General features: G+C 38.3%; 1 non-coding gene across 1 annotated transcript; it reads right to left on the bottom strand.

The window, feature by feature from the left end:
• Positions 1–4,020: 4,020 nt before the first annotated feature.
• TRNAT-AGU lies at positions 4,021–4,093 on the bottom strand. The gene has a single exon. It is a non-coding gene; the product is annotated as a tRNA-Thr (tRNA).
• Positions 4,094–15,204: the final 11,111 nt, after the last annotated feature.

Here is a 15,204-nt window from a genome sequence, read left to right as displayed (position 1 = left end):
CTGGTAATGAATGTTTTATGATGAATTTAGAAAAATTAGAAACTGTGTATCTGTTATGGCACTGTTAATAGTCTGAATGACTTCATTGAGTATTTGTAGTCTACCACTAATTTTATTAGTTTTAAATCCAACTATTCCACCACTAATATTAATTTCTTGGATATTAATGTCTTTGTACAAGATGAGAATTTAGGTACCAAGATTTATAGGAAAAAGGTGCAAATGCAGAGATATCTACATGTTTGTAATACGGATCCAACTCATATCCATAGTGGCATAGTAGGCAGCCAATTCTTAAGAGCTTGCAGACTTAATACCACGGAAAGTAACTGTGTATTACAACTTAATGACATGTATTATGAATTTTTTAAAGAGTTAAAATAAGGATATACTTAATAGCTATAAGGATAGAATCACACACGAAAGAGGTAATGTAGCTAGAACTTATTTTTCTAAGGAACAGACTAATAGAATATGGACTAGGTGTCCAGCTATTAAACCACAAATTAGATATTGGATTAAATATAATACTTGTAACAATAAAATTAAATATATTATCAAAGCAAATTGATCTATTTTATGCTCTTTCAAAAATATTAAAGAAATTATAGGCCAACATCCTTATATTGTATACAAAATTTAAGGCAGCAACTTTGTTTTAAAAACCTCAATTTTTCATCTAATATTAAAATAGTAACAAAAGGTACTGTTCCCTGTTATGACTGTCAATTTTGTAACTATATAAATAAGAAAATGAATTTAAATATCCTATAACTAATAAAATCCTTACTTTTCAAAGTTTTGCCACTTGCAGAACTAAAAATGTGATTTATTTAGCTACCTGTGAAATACGTACCTGTTTTTATGTAGGAAAGGCCAATAGAATGTTAAAAGAATGGATTTCACAGCATTTATCAAATATACATAGAACGATTAATATGACAGTAATAAGTTTTCCTTTAGAGTGATTATTGCTATAAATAAGAATGATAAGGGAGATGATATAATATTAAATACTGAATGTATTGAATATAAATGGATTAACTATTTTTGGGCAGATATATATATCCAGGACTGAATGGCACTGTTAGTATCAAACCTGTTTTAAAGAAGAGGCCTTTAATTGTTTAATAAGTATTTCATTATTTTATTGTTTAATCAGGCTGTGATTTAATTGATGTTATAACTGATATTTTAATTACTTTTACTGTGGTATATAAGAAGCAACTGGATTTACTGTAGTTGTTACAAGCATTGATAAAGAGCTGTCTCAAAAGCTTTGTAAATAGAATACTTAGAAATTGTGTAAAAAATATTTAAGTTCCATTGTTTTGTTCTTCTTTGGATTTTAATGGGAACTTACTGCTTCTGTGGACTTGTCTGTTTGTTTGCTTGTTTTTATGATGAATTTGCTCTGAATGCAAACTGCTGACCATTTCAGAATATTAACAGTAACTGTTAAGGTTACTAGGGCCTATATTTTAGCAGTTGTATTTTATTCATGACAAGAGTATTGCTACTTTCTTGAAAAGAGAATTGTTACTTTCACAGAAGGCAACATTCTGGTCAGAACAGTAGTAACCATAAACTTAAAAGTCAGTAAGACCTTAATGTTCAGACAGTTTTAACATTATAACAAAACTTTATCCAGTTCTGCTATTCTTCAGAACCTTAGGCTGACATAAGAGCACCATTGCTTCTTTCACTCTCTCTCTCCTTCTTTCTCCCTAGTGTATTAACAGGGTTTACCTTCATTTAGTCAGGTATCCATTGTATGATGCACCAAAGTGCGAAAGTACAATGACAAGATTTGGGAATGTCGAATTCCATTGTTGTGAATTCAAATGAGCGAATGCACACTGGCATTCACTCATTTGAATTCAGCATTTTAGGTGCAGATCGCACTATAATGGGGATTGGGACATGTACCCTTTCCTTCCCCACATGGGGGGTGCATGGGGGCTTGCCCCCCTGCATAATGATGTTTGGAGACATTAGGAAATGTCTTCTGACTGTCACTGTTGTACTGCAGTTCGAAAATGGTCGAATCTGGGTTTCTAGTAAACCATTTTCGACATTTAGATTTGGAAACATTTTGAAATTCGTCATTTACAATCAGACAATAGAGCGATCGCACATTACAGTTTCAACTAAATGAAGGTAAACTATTAACAGGCTACAATAGCCACACATTCTAATTCTGTATCTTATTCTCTTGGTAGTCCCTGCCTTTCTCATCATTGTGAACTGGATATTATTGCATATTCATGTTTTATATTAAATAAAATATCTATCTCACAAACATTGCAGACTAATATCTTACTAACTAGTTTCTTGTTTTCCTTTTCTGGGTGTATCTAATCTCCCTATATATCTCTTGTTTTCAGATTTATTTTCTCATTAAATGCCAAAACAGTTTCTTTTGAGTGTTATCTTCTCTGCTACGTGAACACTAAATTAAGATGCCAAACTCTGATTTCTATGCCATGTCATGATCCTGTTCTTCAGTTTCCATCTCTGTTTCTCTCTATCTGTCTTACATACACACACGCACACACACACACACACACACACACACACACACACACACACACACACACACACACACACACACTGTCTCCAAGGTGTAGTATGAGATGCATTTTTTAGTCAACTGGATATGCATAATGCACTTCCCTTTTTAGGTACAAGTGGATATTCAAGCATTATATTTAACATCACCAACTTGTTATCTCCAGATAAAGCTCAAAAGCTCAAGTAATTGCAAAACCTATGTTGGTCCAATAAAAGTTAATATATCGGCCTACTGTTACTCATCAAAAAACACATTTCACTGCTTATAGATCACCTGGATATACTGTCCCTCACAATGTTACCCAATTCATTTTAGAAGAATATCAATGTTTTCTTAAGTAAAATGGAATAACTTATTTCACTATTCCACAGGGGTACCTAGCATCAAATGGGTTAGCTGAAAAATTCATACAAACCTTCAAGGCAAGTATAAAAAAATATCAAATACCGAATTGGAATCTGAAAAAAAAACTTTTTCTGTTACCATACAGGGTGATTTTGAATTGTACTCAAAAGAGTTACCTGCAGTTCTGTTCTTAAGACATCCAAATAGCGCTGTCTTCGAAAAAAAGCAAGTCTGCATGAAACTATCAGAAATAAAAATTCCCTGCCAAACTTCCAGCATGACAACCATGCAAAGAAGTCATTCATTCATTCATTCATTCATTCATTCATTCATTCATTCATTCATTCATTCATTCATTCATTCATTCAAGAGGAATCAGTCAAGATTTTCTATAGGACATATTCTGACCATGTGAGACTTAAAAAGACAAAGGCAATGAATATTATGCAATGGCTGTACCAATATACAAGATGCAAGCCATGAGTGAATTTCAGGTCCTGAATTTCCCATTGACTCTTTAGAAGAGTCTTTTCTATACAACAGTGAGCCTGATAAGCAAGTGAGACAAGAACCAGTGCAAGAAAAAAAGTATAAAATGTTTAAAATTAATTATTTTGGAAGGTTTGTGCATCATGTCTAGCCTTTCTGATTCTGCAACTGTTCAGCCATTGAGGTTTGCCCCTTGTGGGTCTGTAGCATAGAGACAAGTATTGTGAGTGAAGTCACATGCTAATGTGGTACTCTGAGAGAGTGACTAGTACTGCTAAGTATGAACACTGCCTAATAAGAAATAGACATGGCTCTTAATTTGCTCTGAAAATTTTACTCTAGGAGGAAAAAGTGAATGCTAGAAAAACATGGTGGTCACTGATTTACCCTTTTTCAAATGTTTCCAAATATTTTGGATTTCTAATGTTGTGATGCAAATGCACCTCACTCCTAAGTCAGGATACAATTAGAATTATAGGTTCATAGGTTCATACTAGGCTATCTGCCCTAGGGCATTTATAAGCCTAGCCCAAAGTTTTTGTGGCTTTCACCACCCCTTAAGTTTATAGGTTCATAGGTTCATACTAGGCTATCTGTTTAAGGAAAGGTACAGGTCTTGATGAAATTTGAACTCATGATCCCTGGTTTACTAGACCAGTGCTCTAACCCCTGAGCTACAAGGCCTACTTAAAATTATTATTGTTTCAGACATTGAGCTTAGCCTGTAGTGCTCTTCTCAGCACTCGCACTGTACCCAGAATTCCCTCCTTCTGCAAACCGTATGAGGGTTACATATATTGGTAGCATATTTACTTGCAGTCATAAATTCTTTTTTATTAGTACTGTTGCTCCTACGATTGCTGGAAAGGTCTGGGCATATTTCTTTATAATTAGGTATTTTCCTCATGGTAGTACTTAGTTGCAGTTACGTCTAGTGTGTGTGTGTGTGTGTGTGTGTGTGTGTGTGTGTGTGTGTGTGTGTGTGTGTGTGTGTGTGTGTGTGTGTGTGTGTGCATGTGTGCATGTCTGTGTGTGTGTGTTACAGTATGTGCACAGTTGTGTGGTATGAATGTTTTTGTGAGCGTGAACGACTGTGGGAGCTCATGTCTGTGTGTGTGAATTGGTCTTTATATATGTTTTTGCATGCCACCAGGGAGTGATTTGCTAATGTGAAGCTTGGGCTGTGAGGGAGAACACTAATATGGTTAGGTCTGACAGCACAGTGTTCATTTGAGAGAAACGGCAATGAGTTACTAATGAGGTCATTTTGTCTTTTTTCTTTTTGGCTATACAATGTCTCTGAATCAGAATTTTTCTGTGCTGTGTTCCCATTTTGGGAAGATAGTGCTGGCAAAAAGAAATTCTCTGAATCCCAAGGAATGTGTACTTGTAGGTTTGGAAACAGAGCCAGATCACCTAGAAAGAAAAGAACATATCAGAAGATGGTGATGGTGATTTATCATGGCTGGTTAAATTACACTGGAATCATTCATATCAAATGATATTTAAGTAGTATGCTTCTGTTAGTTCTTTTATTAATTTGACAAAGAACATAATTTAGTTAAAAAGCTATGAAAATCAACTTTGATGTAGTGTAACGTACCTGACAAGACAGAAAAGAGAAGAAGAAGAAGAAAACGCTGATATATGAATCATCACAGTGACCTGATTCAAGACAAATGAAAGCTCTAAATCAGTGAGTAGTATCAATGCCCACCACATTAGATGAAGTGGAAAGTGAAGCTGAAAATAATCAAGCAAATACAGTTTAAATAAATGCAATTAAATAAAAAAAAAACAACTAAAAACAAGCGCAGAAAGCAATAAATTAGGGAAAAATCAAGCAAATACAGCTTAAATAAGTACAAACAAAAAATTATTGACTTCAACAATTGGATAAGTTTCTGGTGTCATTCTAAGGGGATCCAGTGTCTGTCTGCTTGGGATGACATGACTGACAGACCTCAATGCTTTGCCAGAGATGGCCTGCATGTGTCACCCCTGGGTTTCCGGGTACTGGCTAAGGCTCTTGCCATACTTATAGTGCCTTTTTTAGGTGGTGTTCCAAAGACCAAATTACTACCATAACAGCTATAAATAAATGCAATCTGAGGGTCATACTGCTCAATGCTAGAAGTCTAAATCTCAAGATGCACTCACTCAAAGCACTCCTCAAAATGGAGAACATCGATGATTTGTGCTGTAATGGAGGTCTGGTTTAAAGTGGCAGAAACCACCCCTGTGCTACCAGGCTATAACTCATTCCATACCTTTCAGCCCTGAAACATGGACCATAGCTCCAAAGGTGGTGGTGTCTCCATAGTCATAAAAGATATGCATACCTTCAGACTAGTAGCCCAGCATAACGCATCTGAGATACTTCAGGTACAACTGACATTGGGTAAGATGGCGATCCAGGTCATAGCCTGCTATATGTCCCCAACCGTGTCTCTAGACTCTTACTCTATGTTCCTAAGCATCCTGGTATCTGTCAAGGTTCATCCCAACACTATCATACTAGGAGATTTCAACTACCCCTCCATAAACTGGGAAAACTACTCAAGCACCAATACACTGGCCCAACGCTTCCTGGAATTCATCAATTCCAATGCCCTGGACCAACTCATTCTGACCCCCACTAGAGGAAGCAACATCCTTGACCTGGTTATTACTAACATGGGTGTCCATTGCTCTACACCAATAGTCAGACCCTCCCTGGTCAGATCCGACCATAAAATAATCACCATGAAAATCCACATCTCATCCACACCTCCCGCAAAGGTAACCACCTTAAAAAACTTCTCCAAAGCTGAATTTGGGGCCCTAAAAACAGAGGTGGCTAACTGCACAGCACCCATGCCAATGGAAAATAACTGCATGACTGGCGAATCATACACCGGTGCACTGTGCAAACATGTATATAAATGCATGGAACTAGCCATACCCAACAGAACCAAGATGTTCTTCTCCTAAAAAAGGAAGCCAATCTGGTGGTCCCCTGCCATTAATAACCTCTACAACAGAAGGAAGAAACTGTTGCAGAAATAGGTGAAGTCCCAAAACTGGAAAAACTCCCTTATTAGCCTCAACATAAAGTTGTGATCCCGCATAAAATCCTCCAAAGCCAGCTAGGAAGGCAGAATTGCAGCAGGCACTAAAAACAATCACAAAGCCTTCTGTAGTTATATCAAGAACCTCCATAGCAATACCCAGGTTTTCTCTCAGTTACTGCACAATGGTATCTCCTATACTGAGCCAACAGATATTGCCAACATACTCGCCGACAGATTCACTGCCAACTTTACCTCTCTCTCTCCCCCTAAAGGACCAATCACAATACCAGAAGAATGTCAGGCAACCAACATTACTGCAGCACAGGTTAAAGCTGCATTGTCCAAGGGCAAGAATACAGCTTCCATGGGACCTGATAATATCCCTGACTGTGTTCTACATGAACTGCAAAGTGAACTAGCATCACATCTGTCTGCCCTGTTCAGTCACAGCCTCACCTAAGGCTTTGTACCTACTCAATGGTGCACTGCTACAGTCATCCCTCTCCATAAAGGGGGAGTGACTACAGACCCAGGGAATTATTGCCCCATTAGCCTGACGAGTATGATATGTAAAGCTATGGAGTGCATCATCATGGACCTGATTAACAAAGATATAGGAAATCTCCAAACTCTAGACCCCACATAATTTGGCTTTGTGAAAGGGAGCTCATGCCTACTCAGCCAGGTTGACTTCTTTGAGTCACTCACCAGGGCTGTGGATGAAGGTAAGGCAGTGCATACAGCCTACCTCAGTCTGGCCAAGGCCTTTGATACCATTCCTCACTCAGGAATTATTGATAAACTCACCAAACTAGGCATCAACCCCTATATCACTAGGTGGGTTGCAAACTGGCTCACAGATAGAACACACAGTGTGAAAGTAGCAGACTCCAAGTCAGACTAATGACTAGTCATGAATAGAGTCCCACAGGAATCGATCTTGGGTCCTCTTCTGTGCCTACTTAATGGTGCACTGCTACAGTCATCCCTCTCCATATTTAAAATGGTATGCCAGCCTGTCTTAAATATTCTATTACCTGTGACCCTATCAATAATGGTAAATAATGGTAAATTTGAACTGGGCAGTGACATGGGTCATAATATGTTTGTATAGTGAGCTAGACATTCTTTTATTCCTAATGTTACTGAGATGCTTGGAGATACGAACTCTCAGTGACCTAGATGTTTGCCCTACATAAACGGTGGAACAGGAAAAAGTAGCTAAATATATGATCCAGTCAGTGCTACAGTTACCAAAGCACAAAATATCATGCACCTTGGAGGTATTACTACTGGTAAATTGTTTACTCTTAAGTACATGACTTCATGCTGAACAATGACAACAAGGTATACACCCCACCAATTTGTCCCCAAATAACATAACCTGCTGTATATCAGATGCCATCATGTATTTATAATGATTAAAATATGAACCTAAAGTAGGACACCAATGACAATGTCCCCCTTAAGTCAGTGCTGAAACTAAGTAAATTCATCATTAATTAAGGTTGCCATAGTTTCTAATTAAGTAATTATGAGATTTAATTAGTTTTGAGATGTATGAATTTGCTGTTTTTAACTTTAGTTTTTGTGTGGTCTGAAGAAGTATTTGTAGCATGAAAGTGCTTACTGTTTATTAATAAAGGATTCTTTCTTTGGTTTTATACTATGCTGTCAGCCTTGGTGGTTATTTTCCATGTTTTTCTTTTTTTATTTGGCATGTATGGATTAACCTTTAACTTTCCGTACTTAATAGTGTTTTGGTTCCTGTAGTTTTGTTGGTACGGTGGTTCATGGCAGAAAGTATGAATAAAGATATTGAGCTTGGCTGTACTCCTATTATGCCAGAGATGGTACCTGGAGAACACTCTTCTTTTTCCATAACAGCTGAAGGTAATCCACTTTTGATGCTGAGACATTTGACACTAATGATGCTCCAATGGATATAGGATCTTTCCTTGTGTTACTTACAGACTTGGAAAATAAGTTATGCAAAGTTAAAAGATTGCAATGGCAGAGGCCTACATGTTTTTTGCATGCCGACATATGGGGAACAATATCCAGAACTTTTGAGGTGCTGGCAAGCTCTGAATATTAAAATCAGTATTAACTATATTAGGTTGTTGCTAGAGTACTTTAAACCGACTGAATTATATCAATGGCACAAACTGAAAAGGCGTTGAATGATCTGAAGTCTAAGTTTACTCAGGAACCCTATGTGCTAAAGCTGAAAGAAATTCTTAACAATGTATGTATTTATGCAAGTAAACTGAAGCACCAAAAAGGAAAAAGTTGCAATGAGACTATAGTGATTTCATCACAGGGCAGATTTTTGTTTGGCCACAAACAAGGGTGACAGCGGCTAATGACCATTTGGCTAGTGAAACTAGTGAAATTAAACAATCAGTAGTTGGTTCTGAACATGTTATAACACCTGTAGCAGCTGATAATATGCATAAGGATGTGACAACAAACCTAGGAGTTAGAAAGATTTTGTTGCTGCTGTCCATTTAAGGTCTACAGACTTTCCTGTTCTTCTGGTCTCTATGAGGAAGCAGAAACCACTGGGCAACAAGCGATCACAGAGCAGAGGGTGGAGGAAGAGATTTCCATCGTTGGAACCAGATATTGAGAAACCCCAAGGGATGAAGAGAGCATGACTATTTGTTTATTTATTTGACATTTGTTAACTGGGCTAGTCCAATTAAGCCAGAAGCCCATTTTCAGTGGAGACCCAAAGAGAAAAGCTCCAAAGGTAAAATTACATACATAATCTCACAGTAAAATATTAATATATATTCTGAGTTTTACATAGTACTAATAGTAAAACCGAGCAGATAGGAAAATACAAAAACACAAAAAGGATTGAGCACAAAAAAAAAATACATTTACAATAGTTACACATGAGAGAAAGTGGCATCTTTGACAGCGTACAGTATACATTTACAACTGAGTCAAGGTCAGCACAAGTACTAGGTGGGGGGAGTTGAAGACCGACTAAGATTTCAGTAACAAACAAAAATAGAATACAATAAATAATACAATACATGTATACTAGAAATTACACTCTTTATAGAAGCAGTGGATACTGAGATGTAACATTACATAGTATCATAAAACTACTTATAAATGGAGATTGAAGGGAAAAAGAAAATTGTGAAATTGTTTAAGTAGGTGAGGTGTTAGTAGAGAGATGTGAGGTAAGGTAGGAAGGGGTGAGAGTGTTTAGGTAGGTTCATGACAAGGATATATTCCATGAGTGTAAGAGGTTGTTGTGTCTTTCGGCTTTTCCCAGTTAGGGGTCGCCGCAGTGGAACTCCGGTCCGCTAATGATTGGCAGTAGATTTTTACGTGCCGAGTTGCCGGCCCTGACGCACAACTTTCAACGAAGGTATGCCCATTCACGCATGTCTCCACACAGAAGACACTCTAACTGAGAATCAAACAGGACAACATCTTACTGTGAGCTGACAATGCTACCGCAGCACCACCACAAGTGTTTTAATTGCTTTTTGAATTTAGTAGTATTTGAAGTGTTTCTAACGTAGTAAGGAAGCTTGTTCCAGGTTAAAGACATATTATGGTTATAGAGAAGTTTATTTATATTTCTGCTGGATTTATGAATGTCAAGGAGTTGTTGGTCAGAGCTTCTGAGTGGTCTGGTGTAGAAGGAAACAAGTGAAGAGAGGGAAGGGCAAGCAGAAAGTTTGTTAGGATGGAGTGGGTGATTTGTAGTTCTTCTATGAGAAGTTGGTGGGGAAATTCTGGCCATTGCAGTTGTATCAATGCAATGCAGTGGTGAGATTTGTAAGGCTGATTTGTTGCAAATCTGGCGATTTTATTATAGGCTTGTTTTAGTTGCAAGATTAATGAGGATTGTAGGTTTGTGAGGATGGGAGTGGCATAAAATAGGTCTGGTAGTAGAAATGCTCTAGCTAGGTATAGCTTAGCTTCAAGAGTAAGATATTTTTTGTTATGCTACAATTATCCTAATTTTTGGTGTGTCTTTTTAATACACTGATGAATATGCTGGTCAAATTTAAGCTGATCATCTATTATGGTGCTGAGAAGTTTTGCATGTGGGTATGCTTTGATAATACTATTATCTAGTGAGTTAATGGAGAAGGAGGATTTTTAGTGATAGAGTGAATTAGGTAGGAAAAGTAAGAGTTTAGTTTTCATATGGTTTAGAATTAGCTGGTTTTCCGGAAGCCATTTTTGATGGCATTGAAAGTATTTTGTGTAAGAGAAAGGAGATCAGACATGTTATCACAGGATGTGATGAGAGTCGAGTCATCTGTGTATGGGATAAGGATAGAGTGGTTGCAAACAGAGTGAAGATTGTTGGTAAAGGTATTAAACAGAAGGGAGCCTAGTACAGAACCCTGGGAGACCCTGTTTTTACAGGTAAGAAAGGGGATCAATAAGTTAGCCATCAGACCAATTGTGGTCTATTAGAAAGGTAGCTGGAGAACCACTGTACAACAGGTGGAGAGAGGTTAAGTTCAGTTAGTCTTGTTAGTAGTTTAGGGTGAGATACTGTATCGAATGCTTTGGATAGATCAAGGAAGAGACAGAACACAAGCTGCTTTTTGTCTCTGGCCTCAGCAACTGTATGAGTAAAGGATAAGAGGGCAGTAGCAGTACTATGGTTAGGCCAGAAACTGTGTTGAGTAGGGGTTAAGAGGTTTGATTGTATTAGGAATTTAAGAGTTGAGAGTGGATACACTTTTCTAGAATTTTAGAGAGAGGTGATAGGATGGCTATTGGTTAGAAGTTAGAAGGGTCTGTGGAGTTACCTCCTTTGTGCAGTGGTATGGTATAGAAGGACTTCCAGATGTTAGAAACTGTGCTTTCTTGAATAGAACTATTTATTAGTATAGAGATGGGAAAAGCTATGGAATCAGCAACTAGTTTGAGAAAGGAGGGTAGTTTATCAGCAGATGGGGAGCTAGGTTTAAGTTTGTGAAGAAGAGATTTGATATAGGAGATGGAAACAGGTTTAAGAGAAAAAGGGCTTTTGTTAGTATTGGTAGAAGAGGGGGAAGAGTTGAGTGGACTGAAGTTGAGGTCTGGGTGAGTTAGTTTGCGGATGGTGTCTATGAAGTAGTTATTGAGCAAGGTGGCAGTCTCTAGTGGTAAGATATTGAGGAAGGGTTTTAGGGTAGAGGGTTTACCAGGGTGTAGAATATTATTGATGGTGGACCAGAATTTTTGGGGTTGGAGAAGTGATTGGCTTGAGCTGTATTGTAAGAATTTTTCTTATCTTGATAAATGCATTTTTGGTAAGGTTTCTGATTGCTTTGTCACTTTCTAGTAGGGTTGGGGATTTAGCTTTTTGCCAGGCTTTCCGGATATTATCTCTTTTGTGGATGAGTAAGCATGTCACTTTTGTTAATCAAGGAGTGTGGGTGGCTTTAATCCTGATTTTTCTTTGGGGAGCAAATGAGTCTAAGATGTTGAGGAAACTCTGGTTAAAGATCTCCACCACTTCACTATGGGAAAGGTAATGAAGGAAGCACCAGTTAATGGATGCTAGTTTAGAATTAAAAGGCTCATTGTCAAATGAGGATAGTTTATGGCAGTCATGGTATAAGTGGGATGTAGGTATGGGAATAAAGTGTCTTTGGATGTGAGTGGGTAGGTGATCACTAAGGGAGTTGGGCAGGGTGTGGGGGGTGTGGTAGAGGTTAGGGTCAGTAGTAAGTATCCAGTCTAGGATAGTACTGGTACCAGTAGTTTTATTAATATGAGTGGGGGTAGTGATATGCTGTTTGAAACTATGAAAATTTATACACATATTGATGGAGTCAGACACGAGTTTTGACCAGTCTATGTTAATGTCTCCCAGAATGATGGTTTCATAAGAAATGTTGTCAGTCAGCCATGAAAGTATGTTTTCTAGGGCAGGAATGTTATTGCCTGGTGAGATGTACAGTGTGGTAATAGTGATTTTTTTGTGGGAGTTTAAGTGACAATTTAATACAAGTAGCTCAGCAGGGTGAAAGCTCAGTAATGGTGTTTGTAAGGGGGAGAGATTAAGTAGATCAGAATAGAGGATTGCAACACCACCACCTTTTCTAGTCTCTCTATCTAATCGAAAGATGTTGTAACCTGGGGTAATATTTTGATACTAGCTATGTGAGGTTTTAACCAAGTTTCAGTTAAAGTTAAAATATGAGGAGAGTGTTGGGCCATCCAGGAGTGTAAATCAGTGGTTTTATTGAGAAAGCTTTGGATGTTAATTGAGAACATGTCTAGGGTTTTGTGAGTGGTGTAGTGTGGAGTAGGCAGATCTGTGTTTGGCAGAGGTAGAGTTGAAGAAAGGTGCATGCTGAGGTTGAGCAGAGGGGGTGAGGGCCCAGGGTTGGGGTGAATATCACCAGCTAAGCGGAGAGTCACCTTAAATAAAGTAGGATGGTGTGGGAAATGAGGATTTAGGCTGTAGAGGAGTAGTTTTACTTTGTCATTGTTATGGATGTGAGAGGGAGTTTTTACTTTATAAAGATGAAAATGAGTGGTAGTAAAGAGTGATGGGGGATAGAGGAGAGTTGTGTAAGAAGAATAAGTAATGTGATGATAAGGTAAAAGTAAGCCATGATGGATGGAATATGTGTGAATTGTGAGGAATATCAGTAAGGCTGAGACTAACTGATATGTAGTTGAAAAAGCAGGGGTTGTGAGTGGGACGGGATAAGGTGTAGTGACGTAATTGGAGGGATTGTTTGAAAGGGGAGGAGAGTAGGTAATGAGAATAGAGTATAAATCTAATGATGTCGGGGGGTATGGGAAAGGGGTAGGGTAGAGTAAGGGAGCAAAGTGTGCCCAAGCATAGCGAGGGTGAATGGAGAAGGCTGGACCAGAGACAATGCAGTGGGCCCTTCAGAAACAATCAACAAGGTAAGAATATAAGATTAGAAAAGGAACTATGTAGTGCTAGGAAGACAAGAGAAAAACAAGAGAAGTACAGAATTTAACTTTGTGTAGTCCCTGTAGACAATTAAAAAGATGCAGTATTATATAGGACAACACAATAGCCAATGTAATAAAACCTAGTTTGCAATAAGGCAAGGCAGTTGACTAACAGAGAAGGAGCATTTTAAACCAGTTTGTAGTACACTAAGTTAATCATAGCAAAAAGAGTTGCAATTACTTTGCTACTAGCAAACAGAGCATTAGTAGGGTTAGAAACATAACTGGTTTAAATTCAGCACATTGAGCATAGGAGCTGGCAGCCTGCTAATCATCAACAGTGAGAGAAACAGTTACAGTCAAATATAACAATGCAGCTTGGCAGGTTATAGGTCCATACTGTGCTTTGTAAAACTAAGCACTTAAGGTGCTACAAATAACTACATAGAGCGTAGTAGGTTGATAACTAAGCAAGGCTATAGCAGTTCTATGCATTTTTAAAATCAACAACAGTGACTATTTGAAATTTGGCAGAGAAAAAGCTGCTAAAAATCTAATAAAGAAACATAACTGAATTTATCAGCTTACATTCATATTTGGTGTGTCTACTGAGAGTTCTGCAGCTTTCTTACATTGCCAGGGCATTTAACGCCGCCTGTGAGAATGATGGAAAGGAAGAGATCGATGGCGAGGAATGCTAGCAGTTGGTCTTAAAGCATGCAATGCATGCTGGGAGGAGCAGGATCAGAAGAAAGTAAAGAACAGGAAAGAGTGAAAAAACAGACAGCATGATTGGCCTGAAATGGACCTAAGATAATGCACTGGGCCCTTCAGAAACAATCAGCAAGATAAACACATAAAATTAGAAAAGGAACTATGTAGTGCTACGAAAAGAACAGAAAAACAAAAGAAGTACAGAATTTAACTTTTAAATATTTAGTGGGACACAGTGAAAAGGGAGAGAGGGGAGTAAAGAGGATGGGGAGGTGTAAAAGCTAGGTAAAGATAGTGGCTAGGGGACAGGAATTAATAGAAAGACAAGGTAAAGCGGGAGGGGGTTGGGGGTGCAGGTTCCAGCAACAGTGGGTGTAGAACAACTTAGAAACAGATGAAAGAGAATGTAAAGAAAAAGGTCATTGTCAGGTTTCAGGATAAAATATAAGAGTGGGGGACAGCTAGTGAAGGTATTACTCAGAAGATGGGCAGAGTCCAAGAGTAAATTTGAGGCAAGTAATTCACTGGGGAGCTATTGCAGCCTGGTGATGTGATGCAGAGAATGAGAACAAGGCAAACAGTAATGTTAAAAACAAGAAAAGTCACTTGGAGACATACGTTGTTTACTTATAATGAGGCAGATGGGGTTGGCCGTTAGCTAGGTTGCCAGTTTCATGCAGGATTGGAAGTGTGGTAGAGGGTTTAAGCCCTTGACACAAATGTTGTTCACTTATATTGAGACAGATGGGGCTGGCTGTTAGGCAGGTTGCCAGTTTTGTGCAGGATTGGAAGGTTGGCTGAGTGTTAAAACCCTTGACACAAATGTTGTTTACTTATAATGAGACAGATGGGGCTGGCCATTAAGGGGGTTGCCAGTTGCATGCAGGATAGGAAGGGTGGCAGAGCTTTTAAGCCCTGGAGACAAATGTTGTTTTACTTATAATGAGACAGATGGGGCTGGATGTTAGGCAGGTTGCCGGTTTTGTGCAGGATTAGAAGGGTAGCAGAGTGTTTAAGCCCTGGACACAAATGTTTTCTTATAATGAGACAGATGGGGCTGGCTGTTAGGCAGGTTGCTGGTTTTGTGCAGGATTGGAAGGGTGCCAGAGTGTTTAA

This window comes from Protopterus annectens, chromosome 8.part0, assembly GCF_019279795.1.
Source record: "Protopterus annectens isolate FY-2018-M chromosome 8.part0, PAN1.0, whole genome shotgun sequence".
NCBI classification, from domain to species: domain Eukaryota; kingdom Metazoa; phylum Chordata; order Ceratodontiformes; family Protopteridae; genus Protopterus; species Protopterus annectens.
This window is presented reverse-complemented; position numbering and strand designations above follow the sequence as displayed.